This window comes from Miscanthus floridulus, chromosome 14 (genome assembly GCF_019320115.1).
Source record: "Miscanthus floridulus cultivar M001 chromosome 14, ASM1932011v1, whole genome shotgun sequence".
In the NCBI taxonomy this organism is placed as follows: Eukaryota; Viridiplantae; Streptophyta; class Magnoliopsida; order Poales; family Poaceae; genus Miscanthus; species Miscanthus floridulus.
Window position 1 is genome coordinate 90,884,201 of NC_089593.1, and position 25,186 is coordinate 90,909,386.

General features: G+C 41.3%; 1 long non-coding RNA gene across 2 annotated transcripts; it reads left to right on the top strand.

Moving 5' to 3' along the window:
* The first annotated feature begins 2,020 nt into the window (after positions 1 to 2,020).
* LOC136504966 (uncharacterized) lies at positions 2,021 to 6,264 on the top strand. 2 transcript variants are annotated; one of them, XR_010771041.1, is made up of 5 exons: positions 2,021 to 2,871; positions 2,963 to 3,466; positions 3,547 to 3,647; positions 3,859 to 4,147; positions 5,829 to 6,264. It is a non-coding gene; the product is annotated as an uncharacterized lncRNA (long non-coding RNA). The 2 variants fall into 2 exon arrangements; XR_010771040.1 differs by having other exon boundaries at positions 2,024 to 2,871; positions 3,859 to 6,264.
* Positions 6,265 to 25,186: the final 18,922 nt, after the last annotated feature.

Sequence of the window (25,186 nt, forward strand, 5' to 3'; positions counted from 1 at the left end):
AAAAGAAATCGATTTAGGCAGACTGAATCCTAGTTGCCGTCTCTCGAGATCTTACACTGTTATAGCAGAGACGGCTATAGATACAACATTGTACGGCCTACGACATTGTACGGCCAAGCCCAGAACGCCCCTGCCATCCAAGTTCCGGCTCAACTTACGTTCAGCGCCACCTGCATCCTGATTCGTGCCTCTGGTGAGCACACTTGCATTTAATATCCAGGCCTTTGGAGGACCATTTAATGCTCATCTTGCCTCGGTTAAACAGCTGAGGCCATGTTTAGCTCCCCAGAATCGGCGCCGTCGAAATCACTGTTGCAGTGCAATCACTGTTGCAGTGCACTGTAGTACTTCGTTTCTATTTGATAATAATTGTCCAATCGTTGACTAATTAGGCTCAAAACGTTCGTCTCGCAAAGTACAACCAAACTGTACAATTAGTTTTTGATTTCGTCAATATTTAGTACTCCATGCGTGTACCGTAAATTTAATGTGACGGAGAATCTTCTTTTTGCATAGTGCCAAAGTTTGAATTTTGGTGGAACTAAACATGGCGTGACTAAAAAGCTGTATTCATAATGATGAATATATCTAACGAAACTGAGTTAATCATAGGTTGCCTGCTACGGTTTGGAGATGCAAATCTCATTTTGCTTTCTGTTATTGCACACATCTCCAAAATTAGAGCTAGCGAGAGCGAGAGCGAGAGGGAGGTATTCTATGTCAGGATTATAAAAATAGATTAGTTCCTTCACTTCAATTCCATCTAAATTATTTCTATAGACATCGCAGTACGATTCTAGGGATCCCAGCGATTTACCGTGATGTCGGAGAGGGAGATTGAGAGTGGGTATGTGGACCACCACATCGAGCATTGCCAAACAGGAAAGAAGCAGTTACTGAGGGGACCAATGTCACCCGATGACAAGGGTCATAAGTGCATGAGCTATACAAAAATGTTGGCATGTTCTTTCTTGGGTGAGGCTTTGTTTAGTTTACGACATGAAAATTTTTCATGTTACATTGGATGTTTCAGAGATGTTGGAAGGGGTTTTCGGATACTAATAAAAAAAATTAATTACATAGCTCGTCTGGAAACTGCGAGACGAATTTATTAAGCCTAATTAATCCATCATTAGCGCATGTTAGTTACGGTAGCACTTATGGCTAATCATTGACTAATTAGTCTTAAAACATTCGTCTCACGATTTTCAATTAAACTGTGCAATTAGTTTTTTTTCGTCTATATTTAATACTCCATGTATGTGCCGCAAGATTCGATGTGATAGTTTAGGGTGAAAATTTTTGGGAACTAAACCAGGCCTAAGTTGGTTGGCCCTGCCTTGGATGCTTTGCAGCTGAATATTTCAGTGTTCATATGTAGAAATTATATTTCTATCTGATATGCCCATATGTAGAAATTGTATTCTGTCCTCGGCTCTTCACCATGGTTCCTGAGAATGGCGACAGGGCTTGGAACGGCGGCGGTGCACTCCGCGCGTTCGGCCGGCGGCAGCGCCCTAGGCACGTGCGGTCTCCAGCCTGGGCACCCTCACACAGGCCGTGCTTCCTGTGCGCTCGGTCAGTGCTCCGCAAGTCCTCTTTTCCCCTCATCTCGTCGTATCTCGTGCATGATGCGTCGGCATCCTTGGTGTCCTCTCTCCTGATTTTTTAAATGTGCTATATTTTACCTATGAAGGGCGGGCCTGGTGCAAGCGGTAGAGTCTTACCGCCTGTGACCGGAAGGTTCCGGGTTCGAGTCGCACAGAGCGGGAGCTCTCTACACTGGGTACGCTATATTTTACCTATCAAGTTCATATATCATCTTATTTATGTATGTTTAGTTTCAATTCATGATGACTGCGTCTGACACTCTGTTTCAATTAGATCTATTCCAGTCTGAAGTTGATTTCCTTGGAAATCTTCCCTGTCCCAATGCGTTCAGGTTGATTGAATATTGTGTTGAATTGTTCAATCCGATTTAGTCAGGTAGCAGATCACTCAAATGTTGGAAATTCTAGGATGTTGATTTTGTCCTCAATTTTGTGCTGCAACTTCAACCATCCAACTTGCTTTGGATATCAATTTTGCCTTGCTAATACTGTGGGGTTCATGAAAGAGTTAGCTTTTCCATGCTAGCAGCTTGCCAATAATTTCAGTTGGGGATTACCTTTAGTTTTGCAGTACTACAAGTTTTACGGTCTAATAACTTTCCAAACTATTATGCTTTTATTGTCTAGCGAAGGTCTTATTTTTATTTGTCAAATCTTTGGAGTAATCTATCCTTGAGATTGAACTATATCAGTGCACCCTTGTTGCAAAATTGAACTGAATTCAGAGATACATGAATTGGTGGTTAGGTAAATAGTTCAGTTCAATACATTCTAATTAGTGCTAATTAGTGCTGGGTCATATGCTATTTGTTTGCAAAAATTCTTACAGAAAAAATAGCTTTCAGGAGATGGGACACTTCAGTTCTAAGCCAAATGATGCTGGTTTCCTGTTTCTAAACTGATCAGAGATGGGCAATGTATGTTTACCCACTTAAAGTTGACTTGGAAGCAAACTGTTTTCCTGTTTCTGAACTGATGAGGTCAATCAGATGGGTAGCATAAACACAGTATATTGGAATTGGAAAGTTTGTTCATGTAGTTAGAAGGCATGACACATATCTTTGTTTTCTTTGGTTGTTTCAGGCTATTACTCAAGCGTTTATCATGGAGATAAAGTGGCCCGGGCTGACATAGGGAAAAAAAATTCATTCCTAAAATTGCTGGTCCTGATTTTCCTATAGTAGCGACTTCATATGAGATTGCCATGGTAGGTGCAAGGTTTCTTGCTCACTGTATGTGGACGTACATCGTTGTGGATGAGGTGACAGAAAAAACCAATGTTATAGATTTATTGCTCTTTTATGGCTTTTTCCCCGTTTTGTATTTACATGTCAGTTCTATGATTTCTAAAGGGGCATCGGTTGAGAAATTCTAAGTGTAGACTATTGAGGGAGATGAAGCGCATACCAATGGATAACAAGCTCCTTTTGACTGGGACACCCCTTCTGAACAATATGGCAAAGCTACGGTCACTATTGAACTTAATTTTGCTTCATATATTTTCATCACACTAATTTGGGCCAGATTGGTTTTTGGTCCTTAGAACTATCTTTGTGCGGTAAATCGATGCAATGCATTCTGTTTTTGCTGGACGTTGATAATCTTTAAGAGCAATATGGCAAATCTCAGCTTCTGGATAGGCTACTAGCTTTCCTCTTCTGGACAGATTTGTTGTTGCTTCATTCACTTTGCTTCAGGCCCTGTCTTCCATTGCTCTAATGATCCGTTTGCAATTTTTTTTATCTTCTAGGTTTTGCCCATGAGGACAAAGACTGCTGCCCGAGGATGCTGAGGCCAGTATGGTACATACGTCTTCATCTTTTTAAAGTTTCCTCTCCAGTTTTTGAGTGATCCAGGTACAGTCCAAAAATCTATATAAATTATAGGAAATACTAGGATCTGTCAAGAACATATGCCCCAATTTTGTTGATTTTAGCACCTACTCTGTTTATAAATTGACGGTTTTAAATGGACCATATGGCGCTATGGCTCGTCAGTGCCCTGCTTGGATATCTTCAGCGGCATCGCCCAGATCGGGTATGCATCATTCCTTTTCTTCTTGGAGTCCTTAGAGTTCTTTCTTTGTAATCTTGTTGCTCCTAATGAAATTAAATACTATATGGTTTGCCTGCTTGACAGGGATACGAGGTGGACATGCTGCTTCCTGTCAATTTACTTTCAATTATGAATATCGGTCTTCGACAGTTTGAGCTGACTTTGTTTCTTTTGTTGTCCTTTTGATTTTCAGTTCTTGGTTAGCCTTGAACAGATAAAGGGCGTACCCAGTGCAGAGAGCTCCCGCTCTGTGCGGGGTCTGGGAAAGGGTGTCAGTGGCAAGCCTTACCCTCGCCTGTGCAATGCGAGGAGACCGTGACTCGAACCCGGGACCTTCTGGTCACAGGCGGTAAGACTCTACCGCTTGCACCAAGCCCGCCCTTCTTAGCCTTGGAACAGATATGTGGTGTTATTGCTGCCTGCTTCGGAAGGGCTGCGCAGAACATTTGGCATCATGGCTGCCTCTTCAACAACAAGCTGAGGTTTTGTATGCCTTGCCTTTAATACAGACCTACACCACATAAAGTAGATTAATTCAATTGAGCTTGTGGATTTCTCTATCGTGTGTGTTAGCACTCTTACAATCAGCTGCCTACAGGTTAATACTGTCTGAGTCTTTGGCTCTTTCTTGCATATAGGTTTATTTTTGTTGCACTACACTATTTGGCCCTTACACACACACACACCTCTTAATTAAATGGCATCAAACTTAAACATTGTCTGCTCAAAAGTCAATACATATGCAGTTTGGCATTTTTTTTTCATCTCCATGTAAAGAACAGATTGTCAATTCAAGATGCCTTGCTTTGGTATAATTTATGTCTGTTCCATGTGTTGTTAACAAATTCATGTATATTTGTAATGTTAGTCATGCAAATATGCCTGTGTAGAGCTTTGAGACTCTAAGGATATTAGTTGCTATTGTTACAGTTGCTTTTCATATTAAGTTACTTCACTCCCTTCCTCCTATACTACTAACACCTCTTTATAAAGCTAAAGATCTGTCCTCCATGTTGAAAATACATGACATGGTGCGAGGCCAAAAATACATATTTACCTTTTGTTCTTTTTCCTTATAGTTCTAAAAACCATTCATGTACAGTTCTGAAAACCATACATGTGTCTCCTTGTGAAGATTCGTTTGGTTGCACCCCGGTTTCTAGAATACTAAAATTTTATGTGGTTCAGATAGAAACAGCTGTCCATATGTTAGTAAGAAGACATATCATCCTTTTATATAGATGGTTTGAGCATTTTATATGAATACAGTGTAGGCCACATGGAGTTCTTGAGATTGCCAGGGACATGACCAACAAACTACCCTTATTCCAGTTAAATCTTTTTTGTAAAATGAATTCCAGTTAAATCTTGGCTATTAATCTGCCAATGCTATAAAGAGTTTGCAAATTAAAATTCAGCTTGTATCTATCGGCCTAATTACCAAATTCTCTTTTTATGTACTTATTTCTACTGCATAGATAGAAACGGTGTTTCCCTTTTTCAACTATTTTAATCAGATTATTCTGGTTGAGTCGCGGTCTCCTCGCATTGCACAGGCGAGGGTAAAGCTTGCCACTAACACCCTTCCCTAGACCCTGCACAGAGCGGGAGCTCTCTGCACTGGGTATGCCCTTTATTCTGGTTTCACCTGGCTTTGGTGTTTGCAATCTGTTATGCCAAGGGGAGCTAACTGGCTATTTTGTCTATGTGCCCCTGATTTTCATATGCCATATAACCGATTGTACTATGCTTTGCCATGACTTAATTCAGCATTGTGCAATACCTAGCACGTGAAGAATACAGTTTGCTCTATTGATTCTTCTTTTGGGGATCTAAAATTGCATATATGTTTGGTTTTAGTGCTTTAATCTGAAACTGAAATTGACATTGGTGTTTTTCCCTGGATCTAACCCATTATACTATTTGTTGTTCTCATTTGACCTTTGAATCAGATTGGAGTCGCCTACATCTGTGTTGGGTTCTTTCGTCTCCTGGGAATATTGAGCTCCAAGCATTTGGCCTCCAGTCTTTACTAATATTCGTGTCCTCACACATAAACCCTTTGTTTGGCCGCTCACTCAGGGCTATCAGATCTTTGTCTGAATTTCTGTCATCTACTTATCCAGATATATGCTTCGGTCTTAACATTATGGTTTTATACAGGTATGGATCAACAGAACCAAATACCCTTTGTATGTATACATACATAGCGCCACCTCGAGGATAGAACATGGCAACATGTTTATTTATGGACTTTTAGACCTTCTCAATACTTTGTACATTACATGCTTATCTCCACGCTTCAAAATACTACTGCCCAGACCCCGTCTATTTTCTCTCTGTATTATAGAACTAAGTGCAGATCTTTGTACTCAAATATTGCTTTGATCCATCGTGCCCTGTGTAACTATCTATCACTTAATCCAGATACCATGATCTCAAACCAAATAGGCCTACCTTATTTCAGCATGTTTACATTCGGTCACAATTCCAAATAGAAATCCAGTACCTTCTTTCTGTATGCTTATTGCAGGCTGTGATTCTGAATGCAAATTAGGGAATGCTGCTTATGAATCCTGCAATTGCTTACTTAGAGTCTATATACCTACTGCGTCTCCATCTTTATAATCTTTCCCCTACCCCGCCAGTGGCGCGCGCCCTGCATTAGTTGTAAATCATCTTCGCTCACGGATTTGTTGTTTGTTGCTGTGGATTGCATAAAGTCCCGAGTCCATTAATGGGCTGGCCCATCTGGCTTCTCGATATCTTTTCTGTCCTGATCCCGTGCATAGGATGCATCTGGGCTAACTTCGATACGTTCCATCCATGTTTCGAAATTGTCTGGCCCAAACAGGCTTACCTTTTTTTAGATAATGAAAAAGAGATCCCCTAAAAAAAAGATAATGAAAAAGAGAGCACGCATAGGTCCAAAATTATTACAGATACAAAACCACTCACCCATTATTTGGAAAAAAAAAACAAAGGCTCCCTGGAGTCGATCTTTTTCTATCATATATAATACTCCGTATAAGCTAAGGAGTAAAATGCAATGTAGGTCCTCAAACTATTGGCTCCTTCCCATCTACGTCCTCAAACTATTAAACAACTATCTAGGTCCCTGATCTATTTCCGCGGCACACGCACGGTCCAGATGCAGCCACGTCAGCCACATAATCCGACGTGGTCGTGCCAGAGTGGCAGATGAAGGGCGAGGTCATCGCATTTTATCAAAAAAAAAACCGTTGTTGCTGACGTGGCTCTACCTCAACCACTGCTGTTCAGATGCAGCCACGTCAGCCACATAATCCTTGGAAAAAAATATTTGGAAATATACAGATAAAATTATTACAGATACAAAACCACTCACCCATTATTTGGAAAAAAAAAACAAAGGCTCCCTGGAGTCGATCTTTTTCTATCATATATAATACTCCGTATAAGCTAAGTTACTATATGGTTGGTCGTCTTTGAATTTGTTCTGATCAGGGTACACAACCATTCTGTATTACCGTGTGAGCTCATTAGTTCACTCAAATCAATTGCTTTAGAAATAAAGATAACTGATGAACCAAATCAAACCGATAGCAAGCAATCTGGACAAAATGATTGCACACAATAATTTCATATGGATAACAGTTGCTGATTGAGTTGTAGAAAAAGTATATGTTTATCCTTTCTGTTTCGGAACTGATTTTTTCCCCAATAGAAGGAACAAGCTAGGCACTTCCTTTCACTCACATCACATCTTCTGGACGGCTAGGTCGATGTACGTCCACGTCTCACTTTTCATGCTCATTTGGCTACATTTGACGTCTTGACGATATGTCTATATCCCTCGCTTTCCAACTCGGAGAGGCGTCATTTTCTTCTCCGGGTTTCCCTATCCTCATCGGATGCCTACACAGTAATCTAGGGAAATATATTCTATTGCATTATCATCATTATTTATTCCTTCCAATTGCTTGCATGCCTGCATTTCCTTTTGCTTCCGGAACGCAACTGCCAGAGGCCAATTTTAGTTTGCCAACAGGCAACAGCTGATTCACCAAGCTGCCTGCAACAAACATGTTGTTTCCGTTTTGAAGATGTACAGCAAAGCTCTGAGCCAGAATTAGTCAATGGCTGTTGACATTCTTGAAGCCAATGTGCAGACAACCATCCATCCATGTGTGTCAGAACAGTTGGAGTTCTACAAATGTTCAGTGTAATTCAAATGTTTAGAGTATTTTTATTAAACTTTTTAGAAAAGAATTAATCAGCTGCATCTTTTTTTCAATTCCGAGCAAGAAGTTCTCTGGATGCCAGGAGGTTTAGTTTTTCTACGTACAAAACAACAGGCTAGGAGATTCTTAGAGTAAATAATGGAGATCTAACCTGCCAGATAAGACACAGGTTAATAATTGATTAAATAGATGAACCTTCCGTACCAATTCATTGGAGATCTGGTCGGCAAATGCCATGTGAGATGCACAGCTGCACGCAATCAAGCTGCTAAGCGCGCTAGCTACTGGTAGTATATATGTCAGGCACATGGTCATGTAAATTTGATAAAAGCTTGTACGGCTCTACTTCTAGATACTTACGTTCTTTGATCCTATATTGCGCGTTTCAATTTGGTTTCAACAGAAAGGTTTTGCATACTCTAGCTTCACACGTACGCATAAAACGTGTCTCCTTCTGATTTGTGACCACAATAAGGGCTCATTCGGTTATCTTGGAACGAAGCTAGGAACCGATCCGGCTGATCAATTGTTATACAAATTAGCTAATCATTCGAGCTAGGAATCGTTCCATGTGATAGTTCCCAAGGTGAAAGCTCTAGTTTGATTTTGGTGAATTGATAAAACCCTAAGTGCTAACCTAGTTTATCAAAGTGATTATAAGATATGTAGCACTACTCCAAGTGGTGAAGCAAACGAAGATCGTGACATGATGATGATAATGCCATGATGATGATCAACTGCTTGAACTTGGAAAAGAAGAAAGAGAAAAACAAAAAGCTCAAAGCAAATGTGAAATTGATAGGAGTTTTTTTGGTTTAAGTGATCGATACACTTAGTGAGTGTAATCACATTTATGATCGAGAGCGTACTATTAAGAGGGGTGAAACTCGTATCAAAATGCGGTTATCAAAGTGCCACTAGATGCTCTAGCTCATTGCATATGCATTTAGGATATAGTGGAGTGCTAACACCCTTGAAAATGTTTGTGAAAATATGCTAACACACATGCACGAAGTGTTACACTTGTGGTTGTCATATTTGATCAAGGGTGATGAAGTTCGGGGTCAAAAGGAGTAGTTTCGTATTGACCGGACTGCCTTAGGCAGTGACCGGACTCTAAACCCGCGTCCGGTCAGTGACGCGCAGTGAAGGCCGCCTCGGTCCTTTGACCGGATGCCGAGAAGAAATAGGATCGGACGCGCAGGGGGTGTGTCCGCTCAGGCTATGACGTGCGCTGACGCAAGCAACTGATCAAGCCAGAGAGGACCGGACCCTAAGCCGCGTCCGGTCACCTATGATCGGACACGTCCAGTCATGTTTTTGCCTCTCTGGAACTTTACTGGAAATGACCGGACTCAGGCGTAGCAGCATCTGGTCATCCTCACGGTTTGTGTCCAGTCGTAACTTAACCGTTGAGATCGGGCGCTCAACATTTGAAGCCAGCAATGATGTGGCAGCCATCCGTTGACCGGACACTGGCAGGGTACGTCCAGTCAATCCGACCGGCGTGTCGGTCGCCCCGATTTTTCAGGAAACAGAGAGCCAACGGCTCTATTTGTGGGGGCTCTCTATTTAAGCCACATGGCCGACTCAAGCTCACTCTCTTAGCCATTTGCATTGACATAGCAACCTTATGAGCTTAGCCAAAGCCCTCACACTCATCTTCATCATTGATTCATCATCTTTGTGATATTGGAAGTGAATCTAAGTGCATTGCTTGAGTGTTTATATCTAGAGGCACTTGGTGTTCGTGTTTTGCTGTGGGATTCGCTTGTTACTTTTGGTGGTTGCCGCCACCTAGACGCCTTGGAGCAGCGAGGATCGTCGAGCGGAGGTTGGTGATTGTCTCCGGCTCTGATTGTGGTGATTGTGAGGGGTTCTTGACCTTTCCCTAGCGAAGAGCCAAAAGGTACTCTAGTAAATTGCTCGTCGCTTATGTGATCCTCATCTTGTGTTGGTTGTGCGGCACCCTATTGAAGGTTTGACGTGTGATGCTAATTAGCGCATGAACCTCTAAGTGAGTGAATCGCCACAACGAGGACTAGCTCATCGGCAAGCAAGTGAACCTCGGTAAAAAATCATTGGTCAACATTTGATTCCGAGATGATTGGTCTTCATTGGTATTTATTCTTGTGATTGATTGGTTCATTCCTCGACTCGGCGGTATAATCATCTTGCTCTCTCTCTTTACATTACCGTAAACTAGTTGTCAAGCTCTTTAGTATAGCTAGTCGTGAGAGCTTATTAGTTTGGTTAGTGCGGCTCTTTAATTAGCCTTTGAGAGCACACTTAGTGTAGTGACATAGCCATTTTGTGGATAGAGACTATAGAAACTAGAATTGTGATATGTGGCTTGCATTTTTAGTAGGTTAGCTCAATACTCGCTTCGCCTCATATTTGTCAAACCGATTTGCTAAGTGTTGTTGTAGAAATTTTTAATAGGCTATTCACCCCCCTCTAGCCATTAGGACCTTTCACAAGGAACCAACAAGCCCTAAAGGTTTTCGGAATATTATTCAGTTTGAAATTGAGGATATATTATATTATATATTTGGAACACATGTTTTTTTATATATTTGGAACACATGTTTCGGAATATTATACATTAGTTGTGCGATACTATCTCACATCCATAGATCACTACAGGGTCTAAACCTAGCGTCACTCTACGGGAGGCAATCGGTGAGGGAAAATTGTACGATCTACGGAGCTAATAGCTAGTTGTTAGTAATTAGCTTCTTTTTTTTTGTCCAAATGGGTTTAGTTAATAGTCTAGCTAATTGTTGGCTCACAACTAACAAGTATCTCAGTAGTTAGGCGAAAACAGCAATTAGCAGCTAATATTAGCTATGAGTATTATCTAGCTAATATTAGCAGCTAAATAGATCCAAACAAGACTAAATAGACATACTTATATGAACCAAAGGTTAGGTTTTTTTGGTGGGATATATCCAGATCGATTGAAATATTTGATTTTGACTTTTTTAGATATGCTTATTTTAGGATTTATTGATACTGTTGTTTTAGCTAGTGGTAAGGTAATGTCCTCTCATATAGAATATAGGGAGACTCGTATGGTTACTTGGGTAGTATATTTTCATACCACTACTAGAGAACAGACTTCAGAACAATGTCCTAATTTGATATTAGCTTTGTCATTTTTTTTTTGCTCCCAGGACTAAAGGACCCTTTAGTCTCGGTTGGTAATACCAACCGGGACTAAAGGTCCCTGCTCAACGGTCGTCCATGGGACAGGGATCTTTAGTCCTGGCTGGTATTACCAATCGGGACTAAAGCTTTTAGTCCCGGTTTGACTGATGCCCCGGGAATAAAGATTAATATTTAGTCCCGGTTTGGCCCCCTAACCGGGACTAATTATCCCGGCCTATAGATCAGCTCATTTCTTTCTCCCCGAGCCCGAGCCATTCCATTCAAACTCACTGTCTCTGTTCTTCAGCTTGCTGTTGTTCTTCCTCTCTCCCCCTCCATTGGTGTTGCTCTTCAATTTTGGAGGTAACAAACTTAACCCTCTTATGTTTTATCACTAGCTTATCTCATTTTGCGATGTAGATACATGTGTAACTTTATACGTTGGACTTTATTATGATTTTATATGTCATTTTTAGCTCAAAATCACATGATGATTTGCATATATGTTTGGATAAACAAAAGTTAAATTAGTTCATCAAAATCACGCCTCGCTCGTCCCCGCTGGAGCACGCGCCATCCTCGTCCCCGGCGGCTTACGTGATCTTAGAATTAATTTTTCCATGAAATGAAAAACTTAGAAAATTGTTAGAAAATTGTAGAAAATCCGTACTAGTTGAACTTGCGGACCGTGTTCAGCTCGGCGAGCATGTTCTCTGCCGAGCGGTAATGGACGTTAAGGAGGAGCTTTGATTCTACGAGGGAGAGCGGCAACAGTCGTGGAAGACCATGTTCCCTTTCTCGTAGAATCGGAGCTCTTCCTTGGCCAAGTATGGTGCCGTCCGGTAGAGAAATACTCGCCGAGATGATCACGTAAGCAAGGTCAACTAGTACGGATGGTTATTTATTGAAACATGTTTTTGAGCTATAGTTTGATGGATATTTGATAACTTCAGACCTACAAATATCATCAACAAATGTTACTATCATCGGCACCCTAAACGCCTGCGAGCTCACAGATATCGAGCAGGTCACTTAGAATTATTTTTTCCATAAAATGAAATACTTAGAGATCATGCCTTTTATTTTTTAGAATTAAATTTTCCATGAAATGAAAAACTTAGAAAATAGTTAGAAAATTATAGAAAATCCGTACTAGTTGAACTTGCGGACCGTGTTTATTTCGGCGAGCATGTTTTCTGCCGAGCGGTAACGGACGTCAAGGAGGAGTTTTGATTCTACGAGGGAGAGCGGCAACGGTCGTGGAAGACCGTGTTGCCTTCCTCGTAGAATCAAAGTTCTTTCTTGGCCAAGTACGGTGCCGTCCAGTGGAGAAATGCTCGCCGAGATGATCACATAAGCAAGGTCAACTAGTATAGATGGTTATTTATTGAAACATGTTTTTTAACTATGTGATTTCTATGTCATTTTTAGCTCAAAATCACTTGATAGTTTGGTATTTTACTATTATACATAGTACATATTTCATGGTTTAGTTAGATAAATAAATAATTTTAGTTTTGTTTAAATATATTATTTTAGAAAATGTGAAATTTGCACTAGTTTGCAAAAATAAGTATAGAAAGTAGATGACAACTGGTACCGGATCCTCGGCCTCTCGTTCGGTTGCGAAACGACTGAGGCTAGAACTCCCTCTCATTATCTGCGGCAAGTGTAAGTAGAAGATTATGATGGAGTACCTAGTCAAGAGACAGGGACCCAACAAGGGTCGTGTTTTCTACAAGTGCCCGGATCGCGATGTGAGTTTCTTACGCATTTGATTATTATGGCTAATTGACCTGCTTTTCTTGAATATTTTTTACTAAATATTTTTTGACTTTAATTTCAATGGGAGGGCAACGGATGCGATGGTTGGTACTGGGAGAAAGATTATGCTACATACGTGCAGAATTCGGGTGTGCTTGAGGTAGCGGCTGCTGATGATGAGGCAGTGAGCCAGCAGGAGAAGCTTATTGATATTCAACAGAAGAATGATTTGTCTGTTTTAGTTGCGTACGGTCACGAAATAATTATATTACTGAAGTGCATTGTAGTTTTAGTTTGTTTAGTGATAGTTGGGATTGCTTACGTTGTAGCCAGGCTTAGTTAATTAATCAACCATGTGTGTGTTATCTATGTTGTGTAATAAAATACTTAATTATATTCAAGGTTTTCATAATTTGTCGTGTAATGCAGATTATGTCACGCCATTGGATGTACAATGCCAATCGCCGCTCCCAAGACTTTATTGAGGGCGTGCACTATTTCTTAGGTGTGGCCGAGGCAAATAAGCGGGATGGTTTCATGTGCTGTCCATGTGCCATATGTAAGAATTTAAAGAAATATTCAGGCTCAATGAGTCTTCATTCACATTTGCTTAAGTCAGGTTTCATGTCAAACTATATATGTTGGACTAAGCATGGAGAAAGCGGGGTCATGATGAAAGAAGGTGAAGGAGAAGATTTAGACATTGATGACATTATTACTCAGTATGGTGCCTTTGATGATACTACAATGGGGGGAGATGAAGAAGAGGTAGCGGTAGAAGATGATCTTGGTGATGCTCTTGGCGATGCCATTCGTGATGCACAACAAGAATTGGAAAGTGAAAAAGAGAAAGTTAAGTTCGAGCGTATGCTTGAGGATCATAGGAAGTTGCTATACCCGACGGCCGAAGAGGGGCAAAAAAAGTTGGGTATAACACTGAATTGCTACAGTGGAAGACAAAGAATGGTGTATCCGACAAGACATTTGGAAATTTATTGAACCTCATAAAGAAGATGCTTCTAAAGCTAAATGAATTTCCCACCACTACGTACGAAGCAAAAAAGGTTGTCTGCCCTTTGGGATTAAAAATCCAAAAGATACATGCATGTCCTAATGACTGCATCCTCTACCATGGCAATGAATACGAGAATTTGGATGAATGCCCGGTATGTAAAGCAGCACGGTATAAGATCAGGCGCGATGATCCTAGTGACATCGAGGGTGAACAACGTCCTAGAAAGAAAATCCCTGCCAAGGTTATGTGGTATGCTCCTATAATACCATGCTTAAAACGTTTGTTTATAAATAAAGACCATGCAAAGTTGTTGCGGTGGCATAAAGAAGACCGTAAGGTAAACAATATGCTGAGACACCCAGCTGATGAGTCCCAGTGGAGAGCGATAGACAGGGAATTTCCAGAGTTTGCAAATGAGGCTAGAAACTTAAGGTTCGCCTTGAGTATAGATAGTATGAATCCTTTTGGGGAGCAGAGCACTAGTCATAGCACTTGGCCAGTTACTCTATGTATCTACAACCTTCCTCCATGGTTATGCATGAAGTGGAAGTTCATTATGATGCCGATCCTCATCCAAGGTCCGAGGCAACCTGGCAACGACATTGATGTCTATCTGAAGCCATTAGTTGAAGAACTTCTAGTTTTATGGAATAAACCAGGTGTACGTGTCAATGATGAGTACAAACAAGAATACTTTGACCTACGAGTAATGTTGTCCGTAACAATCAATGATTGGCCTGCTTTAAGTAATCTTTCAGGTCAGACAAACAAAGGATAAAATGCATGCACACATTGTTTTGATGACCTTGATAGTATATATTTGAAAAGATGTCGAAAGATCGTGTACCTTGGCCATCATCGATTCCTTCCTTTGAATCACTAAGTAAGAAAGAAAGGTAAGCATTTTAAAGGTAAGCCAGACCACCGGAAGAAGCCTCATAATCAAACTGGAGAAGATGTACTCGTAATGGTCAAGGATGTGAAAGTAGTATTTGGAAAGGGACAAGGCAGTGAATCTATTCCCAAAGATGCTAAGGGACACGCACCCATGTGGAAGAAGAAGTCCATCTTTTGGGAGCTACCCTATTAGCAAGTCCTAGAGATCCGCAACGCAATCGATGTGATGCACCTGACAAAGAATATTTGTGTGAACCTATTAGGATTTATGGGTGTGTACGGGAAGCCAAAGGATTCACTTGAAGCACGCCAGGACATGCAGGGCATGAAAGAACGAGACAACCTTCATCCAGAGAAGACAAATGATGGACGTCATTACTTAAGTCTTGCTAGCTACACGCTTAGCAAAGAAGAGAGGGACAGCACGTTCGAATGTCTAAGCAGCATCAAGGTCCCATCGGGCTTCTCCTCCAATATAAAGGGTATAATAAATATGTCGGAGAAGAAATTACTAAACTTAAAGTCCCACGACTGCCACGTGCTTATGACGCAATTGCTTCTAGTTGCTTTAAGAGGAATTCTACCTCCACATGTATGTCTAGCCACCATGAAGCTATGTGCATTCCTCAATGCAATTTCTCAGAAGGCAATCAATCTAGTGGAACTAGCTACTCTACAGAATGATGTGGTTCAATGTCTTGTCAGCTTTGAGTTGGTGTTTCCTCCATCCTTCTTTAATATCATGACACCCCTCCTGGTTCATTTGGTGAAGGAGATTAGTATTCTTGGACATGTGTTCTTACATAACATGTTCCCCTTCGAGAGGTTTATGGGAGTCTTGAAGAAATATGTGAAAGTCCGTTCTAAGCCTGAAGAAAGCATCGCCCAGGGCTATGGAACAGAGGAGGTCATTGAGTTTTGTGTTGACTTTATTCCTGGCCTTGCCCCGATTGGCGTTCCCGAATTGCGACACGAGGGGAGACTTAGTGGTAAAGGAACTTTAGGAAAGAAAATATATATTGGCATGGAAGACGATTATTTCAATAAAGCACACTACACAGTTCTTTAGAACTCGTCATTGGTGCATCCGTACATCGAGATACATAAGGAGTTCTTACGATCCAAGTTTCTAGGGAAGACTGAAGCTTGGATTAGGCGTCAGCACATGGAAAGTTTTAGTGGTTGGTTCCGAAAAGAATATCAAGGCGATGACAATATTGATGAGCAATTGTATTTATTGGCTAGGCAACTATCGTGGCATATCCTCACGTACCAAGGGTACGAGATAAATGGGAATATATTTTACGCAGTTACCCAAGATAAAATGAGCACCAATCAAAATAGTGGTGTTCGCATAGATGGCACAGATCCAAATGGGAATATACAAACATATTATGGCTACATAGAAGATATATGGAAACTAGACTATGTACCTAATTTTAAAGTCCCTTTGTTCTGGTGCCAATGGGTGAAGCTGACCGGAGGAGGGGTAACAGTCGACAAAGAGTATAGAATGACAACAGTGAACCTCAACAATATTGGGTATAAAGACGAACCATTTGTCCTTGCTGTCGATGTGAGTTAGATGTTCTATGTGAAAGACATGTCTACAAAATCAAAGAGAGGAAAAAACAAAGACATCAACTCAATGATCAATGAGCCAAAGCACCACATAGTTCTTTCTGGGAAAATAAATATAGTGGGAATTGAAGACAAGTCAGACATGTCAGAAGATTATGAAAGAAATGTCTAAATTCCACCCTTCGTAGTGAAGAAAGATCCAAGCATCATGTTAAATGATGAAGACACTCCATGGTTACGACAAGATCATAACCAAGGGTCATATGTCAAGAAGAAATTCACGGTTGTGCCCGCATGAAACAACGATGCACTGTTGTGACATAGTTTTAGAAAGTCTATATGAGATTCAATAATTTATGACTAGTGTTTGATAAAACTTTCTCAAATGGGAAAATGAGCTATGTAAAAAATTGTAGATCTTACTGAGATGATCAAACTTAGTATTCAAAGTTTTTTCATCTGAGGTCATTTAGTGTCTCATTTGAGCAAGTTTGATCAAGTCAAATTTGGTCAAATAAAAAAACAACACTTTGACTCTAGTATTATGAACTCTAAATGACTTCAAATTGAAAAGTTTTGAATACCAAGTTTGTTAAAATCATCAAGATCTACAATTGTTGTTTTGGTCAACTTTCCATTTGAGATAGTTTGGATGGTTCAAATTTGTGATTTTTAAATTTTGACGCCTACAAACTAGTTTTTGGAACCCTAGATTGTCTCAAATTCAAAAGTTTTGAATACCAAGCTTGTTCAGCTCATCAAGATCTACAATCCCTATATAGGCTATTTTTTCATTTGAGAAAATTTGAACAAAATATAGTTCAAATTTCATAAGTGTGTGACATAGTTTTAGAAAGTTTATGAGATTCAAGAATTTATGACTAGTGTTTGATAAAACTTTCTAAAGTGAAAAAATGAGCTATTTAACAATTGTAGATCTTGCTGAGATGATCAAACTTGGTATTTAAAATTTTTTCATCTGAGGTCATTTAGTGTCTCATTTGAGCAAGTTTGACCAAGTCAAATTTGGTCAAATAAAAAAACAACACTTTGGCGGGCTGCCAAAATTTTTAGGCCTTTAGTCCCGGCCCAGGCTAGGAACTGGGACTAAAGGGTGGGCGAAATTGCCTGCCCAAAAATACTTTTAGTCCCGGCTGGTAACACCAACCGGGACTAAAGATCCTTTAGTCTCGGCTGGTAAGCCGAGCCGGGACTAAAGGGTTGGACCTTTAGTCCCGGTTCGGCTTACCAGCCGGGACTAAAGGATCTTTAGTCCCGGTTGGTGTTACCAGCTAGGACTAAAGGGTCCCGGCCTATATATATTGAACGGTTCCTCTGTTCATCTTCTACTTTTCGATCTACAACGTCGATCTCGTCGTCTCTACCGCGCCCGGCCGCGTCTCAAGCTCTGTCGCGCCGTCGTCGTCGTCTACCTCCGCCTGGCCTTGTCGTCGAGATCGTATTTGCCGTACATCGTCCTCGCGCGGCTCAGCTCGGCCCCGTGGCCGGCCAGCACGCCCGCCATGGCCATCCGCCCCTAGTGGCTATAGCTCGATCGGCCATATTTTTTTAGATAGTTTTTAGATAGTTTTTTTAGATAGTGTTTGATATATATGTTAGATTAAAATGTATTAAAATTTAATTAGAGTTTATTCTTAGTTTTTTAGATAGTTTTTGATATATATATATGTTAATTAGATTTAAATGTATTAAAATTTAATTAGTACTTTATTTAGATAGTTTTTTATTATAGTTTTTGATATATTTAGTAATTATTATTCCATCTCTCTATATATATGTGTTAGATTTAATTTTGATTTAGTAATTCTATCTATGTATATATGTTAGGTTTAATTAGATATAGTAATTAATTCTATCTAGAGATTCTATATGTATACATATATATGTACTTAATTATTTCTATGTGTATATATACATGTACTTAATTATTTCCATGTGTTGAGAGAGAGAGAAAATTGTATCTATAGAGACATTCTATGTGTTATCACATGCATATCTAGAGATATATACATATGCACTTATTCTATGTGTTGAGAGAGAGAGAGAAAATTATATCATTCTATGTGTATATATACATGTACTTATTTCTATGTTTTTGGATCGAAAGTGTTTTTTATTCGATTCCAAAGCCTATACCTTATTATTGTTTATCCTTATGAAATATTATGTGTTATTATATTTAATTGGATTTAGTAATTCTATATGTGTTATCATATGTACTTATGTTATGTGCCATAGTAATTTTATCTATGTCTTGAAGATACAAATGGCTGCTCCGGATGATAACTTGAATGATGACATAATGGCGGATATTATCAACGCCGGCACCAATACGGATGTAGATGACACGAGTCAGTACTTTGCTGATTATGATGATATCCTGAATATCCCGGTGGTTGAAGATCAATAAATTGTCATGCAAGAAAGTACTGGTGAGGTATATTCGATTATCTATCATCTCTTATAGATGCATGCGTATGTATATTTATTGTTAATCGTTGTGTTTCTACTCATGTAGCCAGTCTCTGGATCTACATCAACCACCGACAAGAGTAGGAAAGTCCGAGGGCCAAAAAAGCCATTAGAGGGCCATTTTATAATATCAGAATTCGACACCGACACCGGCAAACCATTGGGACCACATGCTCAGACATATGTCAATCAATGTGGGTTCATTGCAAGGGATAGAATCCCAGTTAGTGCTCGTGAATGGAAGCAGAAGATATCCACTCCAAATGTTAGTTTTGTATCTGATTGTAACAAGAACCTAGCTTGGATAGATATCACTCAGCATTTCACATTACAAGCAGATGATGCTTTGAAGGAGCTAGTGAGGGATTGGACAATGAAGAAGATGGCAACATTGTTCCAGAGTTGGAAGAAGACATTGTATAAAAAGTTTATCTTGAAGAATGAAACGCCAGATTTTAATGCTAAGGCGTTTGTCAAGTTGAAGTCCCATTGGGATGACTTCGTACAATACAAGACATCTCAAGAGAGTGAGGAACGTGTGATGAGGAATCAGCAGAATGCCCGACAGAAGCAATACCATCATCGCATGGGATCAGGTGGTTATAGGAGTGCTATTCCCAAGTGTCAGAACCTAGAAGCAGAGATTACTGCCAAGGGAATCATACCTAAAACAATAGAGAAGAACTGGCCTCAACGCGCGAAGAATTGGTTCTACGCTCATGGGGGAAGCCTAGACCCAGACACTGGCAAGCTAATTTTTGGCCAAAAATTGAGAGAGCAACACAGAGACTAGCTCGTGCTAGGGAAGAAGCTGGTCGTGGTGTTTTCAAGCCCAACAGAGAAAATGATGAATTGACATATGCCCTAGAGAATCGCGAACACGGTGGTTGAACAAGAGGCTATGTGGCGGTTCCGTGGCTACAATCATTCCCAGCAGACAAGGATACCTATAGAAGCCGCTAGAGAAAGAAGGATGAGTAGGCAGACTGAATCTGTGTATTGGAGCAATTTGTTAATGAGTCACAACAAGCATTGCTTGAATTACGTGAACGAGAAAAATCTCTTGAGACAAGAATGCAGGAGGAGATCAAGAGGCAAGTGCAGCTAGCAATGAGTCAAATGCAATCGCAATCAACGCCGAGAGTCATCATTAGCCCCATTGGTTAGATGAAAAGCAGTTGTGCTTCCACGGAGCTACCAGTTATTCAAGGTGACGCTGGGTTGCGCTTCCCTATTGATGACATTACCGAGCCTCTAACAACATGTGAGCTGCACATTCCAGATGGTAATAATGCATCAATCATGGTGTCTTTCGGGGTTGTATCTCCAATAGACCAAACGAAGACACCAAGAATCCATGGGTCAGTTATTCAACCTGGATATGCTAGCGTCTCGGTCGATAGAGTGCTCAAAGGTTACAGCAATGTTCCTCTTGACATTGAAGGCGGTGATGGGGAGAAGACACTAGGAGAAGCAGAGAAGACATTTATTCAATGGCGCAAACGCTTCATCATCATTCCTGGGGCGCCACCGCTTCCCCTACCTCACCCTAGGTACGAATGAAAGTGAATGAAATATTATTTTCCATTAATTTTATATTGGCTTCAAAAATAATTGACCCACAACTTGTTTTTGTAGCAGGGTCTCTCCCCAGCCTAGCCCAATCATTCATTCCCTATCTCATCACAGTGTCGCGGGGGGCGAGACGACTTCATCCCCACGGCGATCTCCAACTCCTACACCAGCCCCATCGCCTCCACAACGATCTCCAACCCCTACACCAGCCCCACCACCTCCACAACGATCTCCAATGCATCCACACCGGGCTCCAACACTGGCCTCATCGCCTCCACGCCGGTCTCCAACACCGCCCCCACCCCCTCCACAGTGACGCACTATAAAGACGTCTAAGGTCCTAGCGGCAAAGAAGACCCCAAAAAAAGAGTTATTTCTCAAGAAATACTTCCTGAAAAGACTGATGAGCAAATAGCAGCTGAAGAAGACAAAAAAGTGAAAGATTTTTTTTATAGATATCCAAAAGCAGAGGTAAGCGAAGCTTAAGGAGAAGTAGTACTTTTACATACCACGAGATCAGCTGAGGCAGAAGGTCGAAGCTCATAAGAAAAAGATGCTTGAAGTTCGTAAGCCTCCGCCACTATCAGACTATGACCGCTCCCTCGTGAAGTCACATGATGCACATAAGAAAAGGAAAAGAGCATCAGGGAAGGATGTCCCACAGCTCGGACAACAGAAACAACCAACGCAAAATCTTATTGTTGCTAATAAATATGGTTCTAACATAGAAGTCTATCGACCAGACAACTCTGGAGAAATGTCGGTTCAAGACCTTAATGCTTTTTTTGAACAAACTGGTTTAACCTTGGATCAAGTGACGGGCAAAGCTCCAATCCAGAACCTGAAAGTTGATACCTGGAAGACTTATAAATTTGGTAAAAGTCTGTACAACCCTGTGGCTCTGAATGAATTGGGTACGTAAATGTACTTGCTCAACAAATGGTACATGCAGGCGTGTGGCAGGGTGAGCAGTGGATCTTTATCAGATTTAGGGACCATCATTACTTTCGTGGCGATGACATCTTACATATTAGTTTCGAAGAATTGCATCAACTATACCACTTGGACGCTCTGGACAAATCAATCATTAGCTCCTTTTGTTTATAAGTGATTCTTACTTTTATTTAATAAACTCACTTCTATGCGTACGTGTATATAATTATCCTCACATGTAACTTATATTTATATATAAATTCTAGATGTCAGAGCTCCAAAGAATACAAGACACCAGTGTTGGCTTCATTGATCCTTATATCGTATTCAAAACCGATATTATTGTCAAGGAGCACTGGGTATCTGAAGCACAGACGAATATCATGAAATTCTTCATGAAGCAGCACGATAAGACAACAATACTTTTCCCGTACAACTTTGAGTAAGTGTTAATAATAATGTAGTCTACACATTTTATGTAATATCAATACAACTTATATGCATGTACGTGTGTATAAACCAATGTAGGTTTCACTAAATACTCATTGTCATTAAGTTAAACTCAAGTCAGTTAGTAATCTTGGACTCATTGAGAAAAGAGCGAGCACTATACCAAGATATGATAGACATTATTCAGGGGTAATTTCGATCTCTCGCGCACAACTATTATTGAATAGACTTTGTCATAATTTATTAACGATCGTACATTATTGATCGCACAGGGTTTGGAAAGAGTTTATTCGGCAACACCGTAAGGATTGCAAGGCACCACTTAATGTAGTTGAAATACCATTAAGTTGTACTATATATACTTCCCCACGTGTTTAATTACTGTATCGTACTTCAATTTACGTGTGAGATGATGAGAATAATCTTCTTCTCGTACGGTGGTGTTTGCGGCAGGAACCAGGTAATAATTTGTGTGGATACTATGTTTGTGAATTTATCACTGCACACATAAGAAGAACTCCTGAAGATGTCCTCAGAGTACGTATATATCAATTTTTTATTTATTTTTAAATGAATATATATATATATATGTATTAATACTTTTTCTTTTATTTCAAATGCAAGACTGAATGGTTGAAACGAAGAGTCATGCAAAAAGACCATCTGAAAGCAGTTCAAGAGTCAATAGCAGGATATCTTCTAGAAAAAGTGCTAAATCCCAACGGCGAGTTCTACTTTGATCCTAAGGAACTAATGATGTAAATTAAATGTTTATTGATATCATTATTTTCAAGAACAAGATTATGAAAGTGTTGTATATATACATATATATCTATAATATATATAGTTTCATACTTTAATCGAATATAATAATGCTCGAGATGAGAATTAGATGTAATTATATGCGTGCGTGTATTTATATTAGCAGCGTAGAATACGTACATAAAAACATATTATATATTAAACAAATATGTGTAACTGAACTGAAAACAAATTAAAAAAAGAAAAAGAAAATGAACCTTTAGTCCCGGTTGGGGTTATCAACCGGGACTAAAGGGTGCGGCCACGTTTGCTCGGCGGAGGACCTTTAGTCCCGGATGGTAACATCAACCGGGACTAAAGGTCCCTCTTTAGTCCCGGCTCGATGACCTGGGACTGAAGGTTCCACCTTTAGTCCCGGGATCGTTGTCCCGGCGTGATAATTGGGACTAAAGACCGTTACCGTCCGGGACAACAAGTCCATTCTGTTGTAGTGTACGTGGAGGTGGAAAATTTTGGGCATGGCATAGGAGGACAAAGAACAGCAATTAATCAGCTGTAGATAATGATTAGTATAATTTCTCAAGCTGGCCTCCTATTGGATATAAGAATGAATTACTTTGGGACTTTGGCCGCGTTGCATTGGACGTTGATGGCACGCGCACTTTATTTCTCTGTCGAGATCGATCGCTTAATTCGCCAGGCTTAATCATGATATGCAGCTGTAATCATAGAAGGACAGAAAGTAACTTCTAGCTTTATTTTGTACTAACATCTAATCACAAAAGTCACAGTTCACAGTTCATTAGCTAGGTTGCATATGCATGCATCGCATGTCAGCGTGTAAGACAAATGACATATCCTACTAGAGCGTCACATTCGAATACAAGGGCTAAGGCTATCTCCAACAGCCCAAACCCAAACACAAGACCCATTCTAAGGATTAGGTCACGCACAGTCACTAGGTCACCCACCCAAAATTTTCTTTCTCCAACAGACAGCTAACCCAAAATTTCCTCCCTCCGTCGGCGAGACTGGCCCCGCGCCTCTTGAGGCGGCGTCGCTCCTCCAGTCGCGGACTCGCGGCCGCGGCGAGCGCGGCTCCTCCACTCCCGGTGCGCGCCTCCTCCACTGCCGGCGGTCGTGGCTCCTCCACTCCTCTAGTCGCGGTCACTGCTCCTCCACAGCCGGCGGTCGCGGCGAGTGCGGCTCCTCCACTGCCGTCTTCCCCGCTCCAAAGCTCCGACCCAGGCCGCCGTCTCCTCCCCGCTCCTAGGTAGCAGGCCGCCGCCTCCGGTGATCGAGCCAACGGCGCACCTCCTCCCTCCGCGCCGCAGCCCGGCGCCAGCGGGCCCGCACCAGCAGCGCCACCGCCGGCACCACGACGAGCGCCACCAGCGCCAGCGCCGCCACTAAGGACGGTTCCGCCTCCTCCTCCATTGGGCCGCCCCCTGCAGCTCCCCCTCCGCCTCCGCCTCAGCCCGGCCCTCCTCCCCCTCCGCGCATAGATCTCGGCCCCGTCGCTCCTACTCGTCGGATCCGGGCCCCGATTCCCACCTCACCCACGCAAATCCGCTACAATTTAGAACCCCCCCCCCGAGGCGGCGGAGGAGGCAGAGGAGGCGGAGCTCGTCCCCGCCGCGGTCGAGGATGTTGCCGAGCTGCACGGCAAGGGTGGGCCCCGCGGCCCATGAGGCAGAGGCGGAGGAGGGGGAGTCGGGGCTGCTGGACGGGGGCACGAGGCTGGCCGCTCCCCGCCGCGGGCTTGCCTCGCCGAGCCGGTAGCGCCCCGCCGCGGTCCTCACCGTCATCTCGTCCGCGGGCCCACCACTACGGGCGCAAGATTTTTGCGTCGTCTCTCCTCGACGACGCTTTTTTGCATTCTGGCTGGCCTCGGATGCAAAAATGGGTCCTTTGTCCGGGTCTTCTGTTGAGCATGTTTTTAGGTATGCAAAGTACTGTGAACCACCTATTTTACGTTTGGGTTGCTCTGTTGGAGACAGTCTAACTGTTAGCTAGCTGAAAGTTAGCCCTAATCTAAGCCGGAGCTAATAAGTGTGTTAACGTTTTAGTCAAATCTTTAAGCAGTTGTTAGCTAATTAGCTAATAAATCCTAGCTAATTTGGCTAATTTTAAACTCTAGCTACTCCCTCAATTACAAATTATAAGTTATTTTAGTATTTCTAATTACTTTACTTTTAATATACATCTACATATACACTATGTCTAAATACACAATAAATTGTTTGCATTAGAGAAGTCAAAATGACTTACGATTATTTAAAGCTGAGAGAATAATAACTAGTCCTAGCCTATCAAATATAGCCCCACAGCTACAGCGTGCTGATCAGAGTCTACTCTAAGGCCTCGTCTAGTTCCACCGGATTGGCGCCGATAGGAACACAGTAGCGGCACTGTAGCTATAGTACCGTTTTATTTTTATTTGGGCCTTGTTTAGATTGAAAATAATTTCAACCCGAAGAATAGTAGCACTTTCGTCTTATTTGGTAAATATTGTCCAATCGTGGACCAACTAAGCTCAAAAGATTCATCTCGTGATTTCCAACTAAACTGTGCAATTAGTTATTTTTTTTACCTACATTTAATGCTCCATGCAAGCGGCTAAAAATTGATGTGATGGAGAGAGAGTGAAAAAACTTGGAATTTGGGGCTCATCTAAA